Source organism: Stomoxys calcitrans, chromosome 3 (genome assembly GCF_963082655.1).
Source record: "Stomoxys calcitrans chromosome 3, idStoCalc2.1, whole genome shotgun sequence".
In the NCBI taxonomy this organism is placed as follows: domain Eukaryota; kingdom Metazoa; phylum Arthropoda; class Insecta; order Diptera; family Muscidae; genus Stomoxys; species Stomoxys calcitrans.
This window is the reverse complement of record NC_081554.1, coordinates 72,748,557-72,769,769: the sequence shown is the minus strand read 5'-3', so window position 1 is coordinate 72,769,769 and position 21,213 is coordinate 72,748,557.

Genomic DNA, 21,213 nt, shown 5'->3' with positions numbered 1-21,213 from the left:
GGCCGATCTAGAGCCCGGGAGTAGGCTTAGAATGGACTTCAAGGCCCAACAGCTGCGGGTCAAGATGGGCTTATAAAGCAGCTATATCAAAATATGGATCGATGTGGCCCATTTACAATCCCAATCGATATACTGTAATTGTGATTCTTGTTTGAACCGTTGAGTGGAGCGGACGAATTGTTATTTCACTCCGCAAGAATTTTCCTGTAACTCGTAGTAGGTCATTATTTTTGGAAGAAAAATTTAAGTCACTCAAGGATAGCTGCGATAGAGGTATCCATTACGCGGTTGATGATCTGCGTCTATTTCCAGTGGAGCGGCAGATCTAGAGCCCGGGAGTAGGCTTAGAATGGACTCCAAAGACCCAACAGTTGCGGTGATGGTATCAGGCCGTAGCATGTTGTCTGCTACTGAAATCTCGACTGGTGGAGCGGCTGGTCCAGGCTCCACTAGCCGACAGACGACTGATCAGCAGGGGCTTTTGACGAAGACACCTGCTTCGAGTCTAAAATACAAGGCCGAACCTGTTCTTTCTTCGCATGCCTATAATTTGCCTAAGCCATCGGCCTTCCCCGGCAAACCAACACGCTCTTTAAGAGGTTGGAATAATAGAAGACGCATCGCTGTCAGGTTTATTGAGAGGCTTGGTGCAAATGATCCTAAGACTCTGACTAATAGGGAGAGAGACTCCCTAAATTGGGCTTGGAAATACGCTGCACAGGCTACCCCAAAGACTACACGTCTAGATTCAGAAACTGCACCGCAGTCAGCCATAAGGCTGCGGTCACCTGGAGGACATCCCATGCCTAAAAGAACTAGGGCGACCAACAGTAAGATGGGTCCAAGAACCTTTGCTAATGTCGCTAGGGACAGTTTGGTGATGGCAGTTGTCGGCAAGGGAGAAGAACAGGGCTGCATACCTAGGAATAATAGGGCGACCAACAGTAAGATGGGTCCAAGGACCTTTGCTAATGTCGCTAGGGACAGTTTGGTGATGGCAGTTGTCGACAAGGGAGAAGAACAGGGCTGCATACCTAGGAATAATTGGAGTGGTATAGTCAATGGACTGTCTGGACTGTCATCAGTATACTCCGATGTCCTTGCAGAGTTTCCTGGATTTCCTCCAGTTTGTGACGATGCATACTGGTATCGAGGCCGATACAGACTAATTGCCTTCAATTGAAATGTATCGTTGTACACTAAAAAGATTGGTGAGATCAGGCCAGGTGCAGCACTAGACTTTGTCAAAAAGAAAGATATTCCTTCTCGACCAAGGGCGCATGCTTGAATACCAAGGATTCCCTCAGATCCTGAAGCGATACTTGAAAGGCTAAGGGAATGTAATATCAATCTTTCAACCACCGACTGGAAGATTGGTAGATTGGATGAGGCTAATGGTGACCGGAGACATGCAGTATTCGTACTAAACTCCGGCTGTCTCGCAGACCTCAACAAGTCTGAAGGGTCTCGGATTCAACAAGTTCAAACTAAAGATCTATGAAAGCGGTAGGGTTGGGGAATCAGGAGACGACTCAGCAGTTGTTGCTGAATACTTGCCTGAGGAACTATCAAACACATCGCAAAAGTCTGGCGGATTACAGGAGGCTGATAATTTCCCTGCAACAATCGGGACAGGAGGGGATGGCATCCAAACGGCACCCGACAAGCCCACACAAATTTGAATTGGGCTCAAAGTATGCGCCAGCGGGGAAGCACGGAACTCAGAAAGTACTTCGAAAGCAGCAGCTAGTGAAGCAACAAAGGAGAAATCGTCTACACCGCAAGTGCCCAGTATCGTGAGCAATATTGGTTCCACAGCTTTCTCACCTCCCCCTGGATGAGTACGGAAGCTAATCATGACAAGTTCTAACGAATCTTGTGAAGATGAACTCCTACTGGAGTCTGTCGACGAGGCTAACACAACAGTGGTGGAAGTTCCGAATCGTGACTATGGTCCGGTTTCTTCAGATAAATCTCCACCATTGTAAGGCCGCTTCAGCGGCACTAAAAGTCCTCCTGATGGCAGGGGGATTTCACGTGGTTCTTATCCAGCAACCATGGGTGTGTGGAGGAATGGTTCGTGGACCAAGAATTCCGGGATTTAAACTTCTCAAGGGTACGGGGAAAGGGGAAACACAGAACCTGTTTTCTTGTAAAGAGTAGTCTAAATGTTTTCTTCTTCCGTCGCCAAGCACTGAAGATTTAGCAATTTTTTCCTTTTCTATTTAAGTTACTTTATTTAATTCGTCGCAAAAGGATCACCGTCGCGCTTTATTTAGAATGCAAGTTACAAGTTGAACGCTACATTCAAAGTTAAAACCCATGCTGCGGCTGCCATAAATTATTTTTAATTTCTTGCCTCACCTACAACTAGCGGCTGCAAAGAAATCAGTAATTGAAACAAGATGTTCCGTCGAGCCATAACAACCACTAGGCGAATCATAAAAACGTCTCTAATTACTTAGGGCAGCATCAGTATGGCTAAAACTCCCATTTGTGCGACCAGGTAGGGGGTTTTCCACTCAACAACAAAGTCCCCATTTCCTTCGGCATAACCGCCATATTGTTCGTCCTTTTGTGCCCTTGTCTCCCGGCGGCCCCCTGACAACACTTGATTCTTTAATTAATTGCGTCTTGAAGCACACCGTTAGTACAAGGAAATCTCCTTCATACTGAAAATGCCAATAATTCACTTTGAATGCAATTTCCATGGTAGTAATAAAATGCATTTGTTTAACGGTAATTTGCAAATGCTTAACTTAAACTTCCAAAACTAAAGTGCTGCGTGTGGCCATCCCAAACCTCAGCTCCAGTTGTGAACAACAAAGCAATGTTACCATTTTTTTTAACACTACGGCATTTTAACTGCCAACAGCAACAATAACGGTGTTATAGGTATCCTGCTGGCAGTGGAACTGTGGTAACAAAAGTTTAAAATTAGAATATTCTTCGAAAGATCTTCCTACGCTGGCAAGTGGACTGAGGAAAGTGATCTAGCAAAAAATCTAAAACGAATTTCTTCAAAAAGAAAAAAGAAGTTACCCACGGTTCCATTAACTTTGGTAATGGTGAAAAAGTCAACTCTTGCTTGAAACCAAGACCTATAATGTTTAATGACATTGTAATCAGGTAGACAGCATTTCAGCAACCTACCAACTGCTCAATACTCAGTTCTATCCTAAGTATGCGAAGTCGGTTCCCACAGCCCCAACTGTGGAGAACCTCACTTCATGCCATAAAACTAATTTCTAACAGCCATTTAGACTTAATATCTGGAAAATATATATCTGAATTCAAAAATCGTCCTTTACGGTTGCAGATCTGTCAACAAGTTTCAAATTCACCTGGTTGCCGGTCTAGAGAGATGTTCCATGTTATTTAAGAGCAGACGAGCTCGGTAGACTTTTGCAAAATTTGCCCATGAACATTTCACTAAGGAACAGGGCAAACTTCTCACATATCAGTGGGTGCAGTCCGATTCAAGTTTAAGCTCAATGATAAGGGGTTTCCCTTTTATAGACGAGTCCGAACGGCGCGCCGAAGTGCGACACCTCTTTGGAGAAAAGTTTTTTAGGAGGGGAAAAACCACAGCTGAAAATTGTTTGCTAATGGCCTCGCCAGGATTCGAACCCAAGCGTTCAGCGTTATAGGCGGAAATGCTAACCTATGAACCACATTTCACATTCCAGATAAACTGGTATCTGTGGGAGATATGAATGCTTATCCTTTAAGATGAGGTCGGATGGGCAATGTATTGGGTTGCCCAAGAAGTAATTGCGGATTTTTCCCTATTTATAGACGAGTCCGAACGGCGCGCCGCAGTACGACACCTCTTTGGAGAAAAGTTTTTTAGGAGGGGAAAATCACAGCTGAAAATTTTTTGCTGATGGCCTCGCCAGGATTCGAACCCAAGCGTTCAGCGTCATAGGCGGAAATGCTAACCTATGAACCACATTTCACATTCCAGATAAACTGGTATCTGTGGGAGATATGAATGCTTATCCTTTAAGATGAGGTCGGATGGGCAATGTATTGGGTAATTGCGGATTTTTCATATAGTCGGCGTTGACAAATTGTTTTCAACGGCTTGTGACTCTGTAATTGCATTCTTTCTTCTGTCAGTTACCAGCTGTTACTTTTAGCTGGCTTTAGAAAAAAAGTGTAAAAAAAGTATATTTGATTAAAGTTCATTCTAAGTTTTATTAAAAATGCATTTACTTTCTTTTAAAAAATCCGAAATTACTTTTTGGGCAACCCAATATATAGTCTTGATCGTCTCGAGGTTCTGAGTCGAACTAGAAAATGTCAGACGTATTTCCATTAATTTTTTTTTCCCATCCCACTGTGTGTCATCTTAAGGATGATCTCAAGGAGCTGAGGGGGTCTCATAGAATTTCCAGGAAACGCAATACCAATTGGGAATGTGGTGGCGGATGCTGCGTTTGAGGACGATGAAACCTCGATCTATTTTGATCGCTCGAGAATGAAATCAAGGACGCCATTATACGATATTTGCTTATCGCAATGGTAGTCTTGGGAAAGGATTCTGGAACGGATTTGGGGCCGATATGGCCTGAGTCACATTTATGATACTATGAATCTGAGCAAGGTCTCAGACATCCTGTCACCAATTGGAGATAGGATCCTTAAGGTTCGCTTTCTCAACAGGAAACATTGGGCGGCAGATGCTGTGTTTGAGGACGATGTAAGGTTAGGTTGAAAATAGGGTGCGGATATTAATCCACCTCATGCTGCTATGGACATACACCTTAGCCAGTAATCGGCTCGAAAAAGAAAGTATTAAAGTAGGGATTGCATGCTACTCACAAATTCCTTAGCTTTTTCCCATACCACTCTCCTAAATTTGTCTGGTATTGTGTCCCTACCAAAGCATCGATGTCTTTTAGTCGCGAAAGCCGGGCAATGACATAGGAAATGTTCCAAAGTCTCATCATCTTCCCCATATGACTTACACATCTATCACCTGCCACACCGATTTTGCATAAGTGAGCTCGTAGTCCTATGTGTCCCGTTATGATACCAAAGGCTATACTGACCTCCTTCTCACTTTCTTTTTTCAGTAATAGCCTCGTCCTCTCACGATCCGAATCACCCCATAAAATTTTCGCCGTCCTACCGACTGTTTCGCGTTCGTCGCCCAAGCCCTTAACTTGGACCCGAAAGGTTTCGGGTTTACCCTGTTCATTGACGGCAGTCCTCTGGCCTTCACTGCCGAATCGTCTGCCCTTTTATTCCCTCTTACTCCGCTATGGCCCTGCACCCAAACGATGCGGATTGCGCCATCCTCAGAGAAGGTGTTAATCTCCTTCTTACACAGCAAGACTATTTTTGACCTTACCTTCTGCTTGTTATTTCCCTTATGGCCATTTTACTGTTGGTAAACATGTTCACACTCGACGACCTCGCGTTAGCATCACACAACCTCACGCATTACGTGATCGCCCGGATCTTCGCCTGCAGGACTGTTTTATGGTCAAGCAGTCTAAAACAGAGCTCAGTCTCTGGGTACTCTATGAAGACCGCCAGTCCTGTGGCTTTTATCCATCCGTGTAACATTATCTTCCAGATGGCAATATTAGGGTTCCGTCAATCCTAGACTGTGCCGCTGGCAGAATTGCCTCACACTCGACCTTTAGTATCGTCTCAGGTATCCGATCGGAACCCTCATCCCTTCCTTCTAGGTTTTCTAACGTCGCCTCGATTATAATGGTACGAGCTGCTCCCATCATCAATCCATTCTCCCATAGAAATTGGGCTGCACTTGGGGTATTCGACCGGCTGGTATAAATCGAGCTGCTCGGCAAATAGCACATCCGAGGGGGGTGGCAGTTCACTGAAACGGCGATTGGTGTACTCTCTGAAGGCAGCCCAATCGGCCTTCTTCTGCTGGATAAACGTCCGGCGCTCAGAGGTTATGAAGTCGGGTGGTCGGTCGATGGTGAGAATTATGGGGAGGTGGTCTGACCCCAAACCCCAAAGAGATGACGGTTTGTCAGGATACGGCACTCAGGAGATCAGGGGATGCAATGGATTTGTTTGGCGAGTTGCCGCACCTCCTCGTAATCCTAGTGGGAGCATCCTCAAACGTGGAGCCTTCTATTTGCTCAGCCAAAGCCATGACACGCTGGTCGTTACCTAGGGAAGAATACCATGAAACGTGATGCGCATTCAAGTCCCCTAGAACCAGACGATTATGGCCAGATAGTAATCCACTTATGTCGGGATTGTAAGCTTGGCCATTAATTGGACACAGCCACCTACCGGCGGTATGTACATGTTGTATCACGGCAGTACCGGATATGACTGATATCCCCATTCACTCCACGTAGGGGTCACTAGCGCCAGGCACTGGCAAGATGGGTCTATATTGCACGGAATGGTGTATCACGAAGGCCAAGCCCCCACCTCCATTCATTGAGCGATCCTTACGTAGCTCGTTGTAAGCTGCAGGTGCTGTTCAGCTTTGTGTCCTGGATCGCTGTGACCAATATATTCCTTCGACTCATAAAATCCACAATCTCGTCGATCTTGCCATGCAGTTCAGTTGCAAAAATGATACACTTCCCGGCACTGGCCTGGCAATATTGGGGCTGGGATGCTGCTATTGCGTATATTGGCGCACGGGAGAGTTCGGGGGGAGGTCCGACGACGAGGACGCAGAAGGCGAAGACGCACAGCACCTTGCAACATATTCAGTATGACTATACACCCGTAGCTATGTGAGGCTAGAGCAAGATCGGAAATGTACCCATTCCATGCATCGGTTACACATCACCGACACCGACCGATGATGGAGGCGGATGTGGGAAACCGAACAGAACCAGGGTCCGGGAATCCTTACAATTCCAGCACGGACCAGAAGCGTGCGGAGAAGGCATTTCGGGATGTGCCTCTCCCATGACGAAAAAAAACCAACTGAGGCGGCAGCCCTTGCCGATGAAGGATTTCATCGGGTCAAACCGGCTGCTTTGGCAGGATAGGGCGTTGTGTGACCTACAAGCTGTATGTGCTGTATGAAGGCGTTAACATAGTTAAACCTATTAAAATAAAACGGTTGCGTTGGCTAGATCATGTTGCCAGAATGGATGAAGAAATTCCAGATAAGAATTCTATTGGAAGCAAAAGGGCAAGACCAAAACTCCGAAAATCAAAAGTTAAGACATCTCGAAACTAGATGTCAGAGATTGGAAAGGAGCAGGAGAAGATCAAGGCACATGGAAATCAACTCTACGTTCTTCTAGTGGAACAAATGTTCTTTAATGGCCACCTATGTTATGTTCAGTAAGGACTCATCTTTAAGTTAAGAACTCAGAGGTACTCTGATCATCCTAAAAAGTCATGCCGATAGATAATGCAGTGAGTTGGGTCAATATTTCCATTTCCGATGGAGACTTTTGTAATAGGTTATAGGCCATCAGATTTAATTGTCAAATTTCGATTTATTTTCACCTTTTACATCCACTGTTCCACCACAGTCAACAAGGCAACACATTTCTCATTGTTGCGGCCACTTCAACTGCTTGCGTTGAGGATAAATGAGCTTCAAGGGAAATATGCACCCACACCTGATTTTAATGATTTAAAACGATGACGATAGTGATGACTGGGATGATGATGCCTTCATTTCGCAACGAGCCCGCAATATTTGTGGTACCAGTGGCGGCTTTACCAGGATCATAACTACTGCCATTGCAGTGGGATGGATGATAGCAGGAGCAACAAAACAGGAAATGGTTACTTCAATTACTCGTTACAACAACGGGCAAACATTTGATACAACCGACTAAGCTGCAACATTAGCAATTTAACGATTTTTTTTTGTCTTACCTCTGCTTTGTTTCGTAGCATATTTTTTCTGACTTTCTCTCCGCAAGTCTTTTGACGACTTTTCCCATTTGAAACAGGCGTCACAGCAACCGGGTTTCGCTAAAGCCTGTTGTTGTCTCCTTCTTTGCTTTTGCCTTACTTTGTAGTTTTGGTTACCAATGGTTGCCATTTTTGCAGCTTAATTGACTGCGGTCGCTGTGGTTAATGTTGTAACAAAAGTCTCCCTATTCGTATACCCAGTGAACATTTTAAGTTATTTTAATAAGTAAACACGAACAACAAGTACGAATGGTTTGGCAAATGTTGTTCATAAAAAAAAAGTGGTATTTTCAACAGGAAACAAGTAAAATCCAAAAGCATCAGAGATATCTATAGTGGGCTTTCTAAAATTATACCCCAAACAGACAGCGCAGGTTTAAAGTAATGGCTAAAGCAACAAACTCATAAGGAAACTGGAATAATCATAAGCTTCTCCTTTCGGCTTCAAAGGTAAAATCCGATTATTGCTGTCAGATAAGTTTGGAGTTGGTTCAACTCTCCATTCCAAAATTAACAATTACTGCTGACAATTTGTGCTTGGTTACACAATTTCAAATCGCATTGCACTCATTTCAAGAAGCAATCGTCCTTTGAGCATAAGCACTTTGCCTCTCTACATGCGTAGTTGTGAGTTTTCTAGCCGTGTGTGCAATTATGAGTGTGGTTGTGCGTAGGTACATAACTACTATGATGCTACAGCGAGCTCTTCTTGCATTGTTGAAGGCTTGTAATCATTTGAGCAAGAAAGTCCTTTAAAAAGCCACACAAATGATATTAAAAGAGCTCTGCTAGGAGTTTCAGTTGGCAACTGCGACAACCCAATAGGTAATGAGACTAATTCAAAGTCAAAGGGGTAACAAATTTCAAATAAAAGGTGAGCATCACTTTACTTCCACTCTAAGGTCAAGGATTCACTGCTTTAATTTCATGGCAGCAGGTTCTATGCACCGGATTGATTCGACGGAGTGTTATAGGCCAGGGACTGCCGACTCAGGGTACACGATTTGTTTTTTCTTGTCTTGAGAAACACACATTGCTCAGAGTATATGCTCCGTACCCTGGTTCTATATCCATCGGTTTTCGTTAGGTGCAACCGGTACATGCAGTGGGTCCATTTTCGAACAGTCTCTAGTTGGTCATGGGCCTCTAATAGTATACACTGACTACGTCACAGTCGGCAGTGGGTCACATTCGACGTCGCCTTCGTCATGGTTAGAATGAGTTACGAAAGGATCGCACACGAAGTGGAGTTCGGTGATTAGCTTTCCTTCATTAGTGATTCACACTTAGATAGTATGGGACTAGCAGTAAAGTCTGGAACTTCCGAAAAAACCAGTGAAAACAAGTAAAAAGTTATTAAGTTCGGGACGAACTTTGGATACCCACCAACTCGGGTATATATATAAACCATATTTCGTCATAATACGGTGAAAAATTTAAATATAGTCCGTTCTCCACCATATTCAGGAAATCTATGTATACCGATACGGTATAACTATGAGCACCACACAGGCTGGAACTATGAGATCTGACTTGTGTGGTGCCCATCGTTATCACGGGAAACTTAGCTGAAAGCTACCGGGCGCGTCCACAGGTTGCGGATGGTGGAAAGCTCCGTTTTTATGCGGAGTAGCTGCAAATGCGGCCGCGGGCAGTCAGCGATTTTCGAGAGGAGAGTCTCAGAGAGGAGTCAGGTGGCACTGGCTCTTAATTAAATACTGAGTGCCAATGATACTCGAGATGACAAGGCGAGTTATTGGCGCCTTTAAATAACCAATGGCCAACATCAGCGTCTGTTCCCAGGTTAGGGGCGGTTGGCGGCGAGCTTCGGATCTTGGAGCAAGCGGCACGCCACAACGAGGGATACGTGTGCAATCCCACAAAACCCATGCGGTTGTGGCGCTGGGCTAGTAACCCGCCCCAGGAAAACTGAGAACTACTATGAGAAACAAAGGAATAGTAAAAACGGACCCCCCCCCCAACGTTGACGACCCACGCAAACAAAAAAGGACCATGATTTGCGGATCTGCACCTGGAATGTCTGCACTCTTTATAGAGAAGGTGTAGCATACGCCCTGGCGGATGTGCCTAGAGAGAGAATATGACCGCTGCCCCGCCCACGATATTAAAATCGTTCTGGGAGATTTTAATGCGAAAATAGGGAAGGAAGACATTTTTGGTCCAATAGTCGGAAAGTTTAGCCTCCACGAGATAACGTCCAGTAATGGGTTGAGGCTGATAGATTTCGCCGCGGCAAAAACATGTTAGTTAGCAGCACCAGATTGCACCATAAAAATATTCACAAAGCCACACGGCTGTCACCCGATCAAAACATGAGAAACAAAATTGATCACGTTGTGATAGATGGAAGGCATTCATTCAGCGTGTTAGATGTACGATCGATCCGTGGAGCGAATATAGATTCGGATCATTACCTCGTTGCAGCAAAGGTTCACACCCGTTTAAACATGGCGAGGAAAGTACGATCTGACAATGCACGGAAGTTGGACATTGAAAAGCTGCAAACACAACAAATGGCAGTGTCATAGTCCACTCGACTGACCCAACTGCTTGATGAAAGCACTCCTTGTTCCGATGATGTGATGGCGTAGTAGCAAACTATTGTCTACTCCATGGAAAATGCCGCGAAGTCCGTACTTGGGTACCGGAAGCCTCTTCCAAGAAACCCATGGTACGACCAAGAGTGTCGAGATGCTACTGAAGCCGGCATATGGAGCAACCCTGCAATCAGTAGCAAAGCGTCAGATGAAGGAGTGGTATCGGGAGAAAAGGAGAGAGGAGAAAAGTCTGGCTTTGGTGCAGGCACATTCTTCTACATCCGATGGCTTTGGTGCAGGCACTTCCTCCTTCAGAGACAAAGAAGGAAATCTGGTAACTGACATAGATAACAGGCTGAGGATATGGAAAGAACATTTTACCCAACTGCTAGTGTCCGATGTTGGCGGCGAAGAGGATACCGCAGAACCAATCCCTGATGATGGTATAGAATGTTTACCTCCTAGTCAGAATGAGGTCCAAGTAGCAGTGACCCGACTAAAGAACAACAAGGCAGCAGGATCCTACGGGTTACCCGCTGAACTATTTAAGACCGGAGGCGATACGCTGATAAGGCGTATGCATCAGCTTATCTGCGCAATCTGGCTAGAAAAACGCATACCCGATGATTGGAACCTCAGCATACTATGTCCCGTACACAAGAAAGGAGACAAGACGGAATGTGCCAACTACAGAGGAATAAGTCTCCTCCCCATCGCATACAAGATACTCTCGAGCGTACTGTGTGAAAGATTAAACCTAAAGTCAATGAGATAATTGGGCACTATCAATGCGGCTTTAGACCTGATAAATCCACCCTAGACCAGATATTCACACTGCGCCAAATCCTGGAAAAGACCCGATAAGGACAAATCAACACCTACCATCTCTTTGTTGACTGCAAAGCCGCCTTCGATAGTCCTTTACGTTCAAAGGTATTTCAAGCCATGTCTGAGTTTGGTATCCCTGTAAAATTAATAAGACTCTACAAATGGCACTTGCTGATACGCGTTCCTAAGTAAGAATAGGAAAGAATTTCTCCGAACCATTTAATACCAAACGAGGTTTCAGACAAGGTGACATCTTATTGTGTGATCTCTTTAATATCCTACTGGAGAAGATTGTACGAGATGCAGATGTGAATAGATATGGCACACTAATCGCAAGAGAGCACACTAATCGCAAGAGAGCAATCGAAAGAGAGTCAGTGAAAATGAGCAGTAAATGGAGATAAGACGAAATGGATGGTTTCATCTCCCAAAAAGCCTTGCACAACCGAGAAGATAACAAAAAATGGAGAAAGTTGGGCACCACAACTTTGAGACAGTCAGTAACTTTATCTACCACGGCCCCGCCGGAACCGAAACGAACGACACCAGTTTTGAGATTAAGCGATGAATAATACTGACAAACAGATGCTACTTTGGACTAAGTAAGCAGTTTAGAAACAAGGCCACCTCTCGACAGACGAAGACTACACTTTACAAGACACTGATACTACCCGTGCTGTTATATGGTTCTGAAGCATGGGTATTTGTGAAAGCAGATGAGGCAGTGCTTGGAGTATTTGAAAGAAAGATTCTTCGTAAAATATATGGACCAGTTTGCGTTAACGGAGAATATAGGCGACGCATGAACCACGAGCTGTATGAGCTGTATGACGACGATAGCATAGTTACACGCATCAAAATACAACGACTGCGTTGGCTAGGTCATGTTGTCAGAATGGATGAAGAAGCTCCAGCAAAGAAGTCTTTTGAAGGCACACAGGGTGGTACATGCAAACCGGGAAGACCAAAAGCCCAATGGAAAGATCAAGTTGTGGGAGACACCTCGAAACTTGGTGTCAGAGATTTTAGAATGAGCGCAGAAGATCGAGGCGCTTGGAACGCTATTCTACGTTCGGCTAGTGGCAAAAATATTCTGTCATAGCCAATTAAACAAACAAACATATTAAAATCCGGACCGATCTGAGCCGTATTGAACAAGGAACACTTGGGAGCATCAAATTTCCGCGAAATCAGACAATAAATGCTCCTATTGTGGGACGAAGACCACAAATTGAGAGTTCAGTCTATATGGCAGTTATATCGAAATATAGACCGATATTAACCATACTCGGTACGAATGTTGAGGAACTCATTGAGTCTTATTTCAGCAAAATTAGTAAATTTAGTTAATAATTACATTAATAAATTCATCTTTTATGTGACTAAAACCTTAAGTCCTGAGATCGGTCTATATGACAGCTATATCCAAATTAGAACCGATCTGGACCAAACTGAAGAGGGTTGACGAGAGACCTAACCCAACTCACTGTCCCAAATTTCAGGCAAATCAGATAATAAATGTGGCTTTAATTGGCCTAAGATCCTTAATCACCAGATCGCTATATATGGGGGCTATATCAACATATAGTCTGATATAGCCCATCTTCGGACTTAACCTGCCTGTGTCTTATTTCATCACAATCGGTTAATAAATTCCCCTTTTATGGGCCTAAAACCTTAAATCGTGAGATTGGTCTTTAGGGCAGCTTTATACAAATCTGGACCCATCTGAACCAAACTGAAGTGGAATATGAATATACTCCCAATTTTTTAGATGGTTGGTTTAAAAAAGTTACTGACCCGTCTCCAAGTACTTCTCCTCCAGAAGTTTATCTCCTCCTGTGCTAGCGCGGCGTTAATGTCCCGACGTTGCAATGGCAAATCAGAACTCTGAACAGTAGATTGAGCTTGATCTGCCCATTAAACGTGCAGTTCTCCTCCTTAAAGAACTCGGTCAAAGGGCCTTGATTACCATTCCACCTATAGCATTAGCCCACTATTTGATTCCCATATCAATCCCATGGCAGCCGGTTCTGTGTACCAGATTGACCCAAGGGGAGGGGTTCCCTTTTTCGGCCAAGGGCTGCCGCCTTAGTTTACGTGTTCATCACTTTTTCATCATGGAAGAAGCACATCCCGAAGTGCCTTTTCCGCACGCTTCTGATTTGTGATGGGATTGAAGAGAATCCTGGTTCGCCAGCACCGTCCCCATCATTGGTCGATGTCGATTGGTCATTGGTCATTATGTATCTTGGGGAGTAAAGTCATACTGCACATGTTGCAAGGTGTTGTAGGCAGCAGTGGATGACAAGCGTCAACGTCGTCGCCCTCTGTGTCCATGTAACCCCACCGCTCTACCACCCAGAATACCATCTACCATCTCAAAGTGCCTTCTCCGCACGCTTTTGATGCGTGATGGGATTGAATAGAACTCTGGTTCTTTCCGGTTCGCCAGAACCGTTTCCATCATTGATCGATGTCGATGAGGTATAACCTGTACATGGAGTGGTTGCATTTCCGATCTAGCTCTAGCCTTACGTATCTTGGGGAGTAAAGTCATACTGCATATGTTGCAAGATGTTGTGCTAATGTAGGCAGCAGTGGATCACAAGCGTCAACGTCGTCGCCCTCTGTGTCCACGTCGTCGGACTATGTGACCCCACCGCTCTACCACCCAGACCAGAATAATTAAAGTGGATCTACATGATCTAGAGTGAGGGGCCCAGCGTTACAAGAAAGAACCTCTACATGCAGACACGGTATCAGATGCGGTGACGCTACCTTATGAATATAATCCTTGGAGAACGACCGTCTCCCATTGCACCTGGAGGAATTGACCACCCCTGGTGCACGATCGTTGTTTTGTCCCAACATCGACCCAGTATATGCAGCCGCCTCAAATCCTACGGAGCAAGGATTGATGCCAACGTGCAGGATGTGTGACCCGATCGAGACCTGGGACCACACGACACACATCACCTGTTTTTTACTACCCAGGCAGACACATTTGACTCATACCGAGACCCTTTGGACGCACCCCACCCTTCCTGGATCTGGATATTCAACAGAACCAAGCAGACCAAGCAGACACTGCTACAATAACAACATCATTCTGTATCTCTACGTCTGTATCGAATACTAGATGTTGGTGCCACTTGACTACCTTCTGAAATTCAGGCTGGCATTGTAACTATGCCTTATCACTATACGAACAAAGTTCTTTACTAGTTGGCAGATATGTAAGCGCATGTTAGTTTGTTAATTGTCTATTGCTGCTGCATTTTGTCCTGATGCACAAGGATAGAGAGAGAGAGAATAATCAGCTTTGGTTGTTTCACGTGGCTTCTTCTGTCATCCACTTGTGCGGTTGATTTTGCAAACCGCAAAGCGAACAGAGTAACGAGCAATTAGTTCCAAACTTAATTAACGGCAACAGATGTTGCGGTGGTTATAGTTATCAAATTAGACATTAAACTGTAAACATTATGAGAATTTCTAAAGTTATTTTCAAAGGAAACTGAAAAAAGAAAGTCTAACGGAACAATAATTGAGATTAGATTAGATGACCTAAAACATTTATAGATTTTATAAAGTGGAAACCCTTCATATAGCCACATTTCCACGGTATTTACTTGAAAATTGTGGCTTTTGGGCGATTATAATTTTTTTATTGTAGCCTTGGATGACTAATAGTGCTCAAAGTTAGTACAGCTATAATATTTTAGTGTTAAAACGTCTTTGTTTTAATCAAACTTTTTCTTATACTAAACAAATAGGGCAAAAAACTTACCTGTGTAAAGTAGGCGCGGCTGCGTATGTAGCGCATGTGATGAGTACGATAAAATTTTAAAACATTTCATGGGTTAATGCCTTTTGAAAGATATGAACTTTCTAGGTGAACTAAAATCCTTGAATTTTCAACATCACCATATACTGAAATTTAAGAAAATTTAACTAACTGTTAGTAACAAGTAAATTCATTTGGCTTATATACAAATTGAAGTATTTGAACGGAGGTTAAAGCGGTTTGCCTTAATCTTCGAACTAAGTTCCTAGACGGACAGTAGGATGGATATCACTTATATGTAGAGTTTGGATATTTATGCAAAATCTTAATTTTGCCATCCATTTTTTCAAAAATGTAAACACATAATGACCTAAGAACTTCGGAAAGCCAAATATTATGGCTAAATATCACCGTAATTTCCAAATAATAGACGGCAAAATTTAGATTTTGAATAAAAATTCGGACTCTACTTATATGACAAGGCTAATATTTGGGAGTGCAAACATTAAATTCGTCAATTCAGCAAGTCCCACTATATAGCAGCACAGACCAATATTGGACAGCTATATCCTAATATGACAGCTATATCCTAATATGGACGATTTGGACTGCATTTCAAACGTTCAAGAAGTTAAATCAGCAGAGGGGTATAAAGTTCGTGGGGATAATATTCAATTTTATAACAAGTAAAAGCCTGCTAAGTTCGGCCGGGCCGTATCTTGGGAACCCGCCACCATGAATTCTGCTAAATTATGGGAGCTATATATGGTTATGGACTGTTTTGGACCGTACTTGACACAATTGCTGAAAGTCATAACAAAACACTACATGCTCAATTTCAGCCAAATCGGACAAAAATTGCGGCTTCTAGAGGCTCAATAAATCAAAACTGGATATCGGTTGGTATGGGAACTATATCCAAATCTCAACCGATATGGTCCATCTGCAAACCTCAATGACCTTCATCTGTGCAAAATTTCAATTAGCTGGCTATATCCGTTCGACCGCTATCGTGATTTCGACAGACGTACGGACGTACATGGCCAAAAACATGAAATTGGTACAACGATTTTGGGTCAAATAACCTGGGGGGACGCCTAATTTCAAAACCCATCCGAACGGACATGTTTACCTATTGGCACAATATGAAATTTATTTAAGAATAGAGTACGAACTTGGCATAAAATGTCACTCTAAGTGTCGGGGAGGTCCCCCACCCCCAAAAACACCATCCAACGGGACACTTTTATTGCTTTGAGCAATATGAGCATCAAACAAATAAAAGCGTGCTAAGTTCAGCAGGGTCGAATTTATATATACTCTCCACCTTCTTTTCCTGCCATCTCTTCTTAAGCAAAAAAGGATAAAAGAAAAGATTTGCTCTGCTATTAGAGCGATATTAAGATAGTGTCCGGTTCGGACCACAATTAAATTATAGATGGAGACTTGTGTAAAATGTCAGCCAATTCAAATAAGAATTACGCCCTTTGTGGGCTCAAGAAGTAAATAAAGAGATCGATTTATATTTGAGCTGTATCAGGCTATAGACCGATTCAGACCATAAATAAACACGTATGTTGATGGACATGAGGGGATCCGTTGTACAAAATTTCATTCCAATTGGATAATAATTGCGACCTCTAGAGGCTCAAGAAGTCAGGACCCAAGATCGGTTTATATGGCAGCTATATCCGGTCATTGACCGATTTGAACCTTATTTAGGACAGTTGTTGGAAGTCATAGCAAAACACGTTGTGCAAAATTTAATTCCAATTGGATAATAATTGCGACCTCTAGAGGCTCAAGAAGTCAAGACCCAAGATCGCTTTATATGTCAGCTATATCCGGTTATGGACCGATTTGAACCTAATTAAGCACAGTTGTTGGAAGTCATACCAAAACACGTTGTGAAAAATTTTATTCCAATCGAAAAAAAAATTGTGCCCTCTAGAGGATCAAAAAGTCAAGACCCAAGATCGGTTTATATGGCAGCTATATCAGGTTATTGACCGATTTGAACCTAATTAAGCACAGTTGTTGGAAGTCCCAGCAGAACACGTCAAACATAATTTCATTCCAATCTGATAATAATTGCGCCCTCTAGAGGCTCAAGAATTCAAGACCCAAGATCGGTTTATATGGCAGCTATATCAAAACATGAAAGATATTTGACAGTTGAAGAAGGCGCAGCGGAGCGGGCCCAGTTCGTCTAGTAGGCTATATAATTTCCTGAGCGCGAACCCTCCCCTCAAAAGTGGACCACAGGTACAATATGGGTATCAAATGAAGAAGATAATAAGCAATAGGCTATAAAATTTGTTGATATCGTAAGGGGGCGGACACTCCCCTTTACCCCAAAATCACCATCAAAAATAAAAGTGTACCGATCGGGACAAATAGAGAACTTAAATGAAAGATATTAGGGAGTAAATTACGAATATGGTCCGAATGGAGCAATAGGCTGTAGAATTTGTTGATATTGTGAGGGGGAAGGTCCCTCCCCCATACCACAAAAGAACTACCCAAATATTTAAGTAGATTGATCGGGTCAATATTGGACTGAAATGAAAGGTACTAGGGAGTAAATTTCGAATATGGTCCAGAAGGAGCAATAGCCTATAGAATTTGTTAATGTCGTTAGGTGGCGGACCCTCCCCCATACCCCAGAAGAACCACGCAAAAATGAAAGTGGACCGATCGGTAAATATGGGACTCAAATGAGAGGTATTAGGAAGTAAATTACGAATATGGTCTGGAAGGAGCAATGGGCTATAGAATTTGTTGATATCGTAAGGGGGCGGACACTCCCCCTTACGATATGAGATGGAACTTAAGGCCTTTGAAAAGATTTCAGTACAGTACATGGGAATATGTTTAGAATCTCTGAAAGATCTCCGGGCTTATTTAATAGCGCTGACTTGGGTTCGAAACAATTTCGGGATATGAGAAAGCGGACGAATTTGCAAGTAGAAGGTTGTCCACTGTGAGCAAAACTTTCGCCGAGAGCAAAACTGTAGCTTATGCGTAGCTGGGACTTCCTTATTTGTTCATAAAGAGTATCTGTGCAAAATTTCCACAGGATATCTTTCGTTGTTCGACCGCTATCTCGATTTCCAGAGACGAACGGACGAACATGTCATATCGATTACGAATGTCAAGATGGTCAATAATATGCTATCTACCTTGTGGGTTCTTAAATCGACATTTCAACATGTTACAAACGGAAGTACTTGAATAATATACCCCCATCCTGGTGGTGGTTATAAAAAGTCAACCATTTTTTAACCTTAGGTGCAAGTAGATTGTCTGGGCCAGTTGGTGGACTGGCTCGGTCTGGGTTATGTATAGCATTACTTGCTAATGCGTAGACATTCAATTCGCAGCATTCTTCGCACTGAGAAATATATGAGTCCATCAACCTCTTTGAATTTTTCGAAAGGATGACTGGAATGGGATGAAAATCTTTAGCTAACTTGTATTTACTTGTATTTATCAAAGTCAGCGAACTAAAGCTGGCAAAATATCGATGACACTATCGATGTTTTATTAAACCCACCACCATAGGATGGAGGTATACTAATCTGGTCATTCCGTTTGTAATACCTTTAAATATTGATCAAAATTGCAAATTTTGCCCATGAACATTCCACTAAGGAACTATGACGCTGAACCCCTGAGTTCGAATCTAGGCGAGACCATCAGAAAAAATTTTCAGTGGTGGTTTTCCCCTCCTAATGCTGGCAATATTTGTGAGGTACTATGCCATGTAAAACTTCTCTCCAAAGAGGTGTCGCATTGCGACACGCCGTTTGGACTCGGCAATAAAGAGAAGGCCCCTTATCATTGAGCTTTAATTTGAATCGGACGATCCATGGTAGAGGGTAAATAAGATTCGGCCCAGCCGAACTTAGCACTCTCTTACTTGTTGGATTTAATTATAATTTGCAAACAAATATTTTTCTAGCCAATAATAAAATAGCAAACTAAATAAGAAGGAAGGGTAGAAACTTCCACGGCATATCATTATCAAATTAAAATTCCATTTTATTTTTATTGACAAAATACCGGAAATGTTTAGCAGATGTGCACATGTGTGGAAAATCACATTACCATGAAATTAAACTAAACTCCCCCTAAGGTCCTGTAGGACAATGAGAAAATTTCCGCAGCCAAACGATATGCAAGATGCGACGTCTAAGAAAACAAATAAAAAACAGCAACGAAGAGGAAAAAAAAATTGCCAGACGAAAATCAAATCAATTTTAATTTAGAGACAAACATTGTTACACCCCTCACAATGTAGCGAAGGGGAATAAGGGACTCGATGAACGCACACATTCTCATTGTTTTGCAATAAAAGACAGCAAGGATACTTGCAGAAGTCGAAAGGAAATTACCCAAAAAATTTAAAAGAAATTGCTAGCTGAAGAAGATGAAATGTTCGGTGTGCTCTTGGTGTGTGCCTGTGTGAGTGTTGTGTGGGTGGAGGGATAAAAAGTGTAAGGTCAAAAATAAATGATTTTAGCATACAAGCATAAATCTTAAGGAAAATACCGAAGATAAAGGACAGAACAATAAAACCAAGCAGGCGAAACACCCGGGGAGCAACGGGCAGCTTTTTAAAGGCAAAACAAAAAGAAATTGCTTAAATGAATGAATGTGAAACGAATCGAAATCAAGCGAGACAGACAGACAGACACTATTACATATACATCCATATAAACTTTTGTACAAACTGAAAGAATCAAACACCCATCCACACACATACATATGTATATCACCATTGATTGTTTGTTACGAAAACAATTCCTTAATGCTTCAATGCCAATTCAAGCGTATGAAATGTCCCCTTTTAACACAAGTGGACATGGCATTGTGCAGAGAAACGGAATAAATATCTGGCCTTCGACTATGATAATCTTCACAATTGCCAGACAAAAAAAAAAAAATTGTATTTGGGCATACTTTCAGGGACATGGTATAAATAAACATAAATAAAATCGTATAAAAAGCACATATTTCAAAATCTCCCCTATAAAGACTCTTAGCCACCCACCTTAACTCTTTTCACCATGCTAATTGGACGTCTGAAAAGAATATGACGGAATATCTTGTTGAATTTTTCCAGTTACAAAAATATAATGGAGAACAAAAAAAAAAACAAGTAAAAAGGCGTTAAGTTCGGCCAGGCCGAACTTTGGATACCCACTACCCACTATATTCGTCAAATCCGTTGAAAAATGCATAAGGGCATAATGTATCCCCATAGCAGTTATATCGAAATATGTTCTGATTTGGACCAAATACTAATAAGTACAAGTCATTGTTCAATTGTGTATAACAAAATATTGGCATTTTTAGTAGCCATATCTAAAAATTAACCGATCTGAACCATATACGACACGGATGTCGAAAAGTCAACATAAGTCACTGTGTCAAATTTCATTGAAATCGGATTATAAATGCTCCTTTTATGGGGCCAAAACTTTAGATCGAGACATCGGTCTATATGGCAGCAATATCCAAATCTGAACCGATTTTAGCCAAGTTGCAGAAAAATGTCGAAGAGCCTAACACAACTCACAGTCCCAAATTTCGGCGAAATCGGACAATAAATGCGCCATTTATGGGCCCAAAACCTTAAATCGAGAGATCGGTCTATATGGCAGCTATATTCAAATCTGGACCGATCTGAGCCAAATGGAAGAAAATAGTCGAAGGGCCTAACACAACAAACTGTTCCAAATTTCGACAAAATCGGGTAATAAATGCGCCTTTTATGGCCCAAAATCTTAAATCGAGAGATCGGTCTATATGGCAGCTATATTCAAACTTGAACCGATCTGAGGCAAATTGAAGAAGGTTATCGGAGGGCCTAATACAACTTACTGTCCTAAGTTTTGTCAAAATCGGATAATAAATGTGGCTTTTATGGGCCTAAGACCCTAAATCGGCGGGTCGGCCTATTTGGCAGCTATATCCAAATCTGAACCGATCTGGGCCAAATTGAAGAAAAATGTCGAAGGGCCTAACGCAACTCACTGTCCCAAATTTCGGCGACATCGGACAATAAATGCGCCTTTTATGGGCCCAAAACCTTAAATCGAGAGATCGGTCTATATGGCAGCTATATTCAAATCGGGACCAATATGA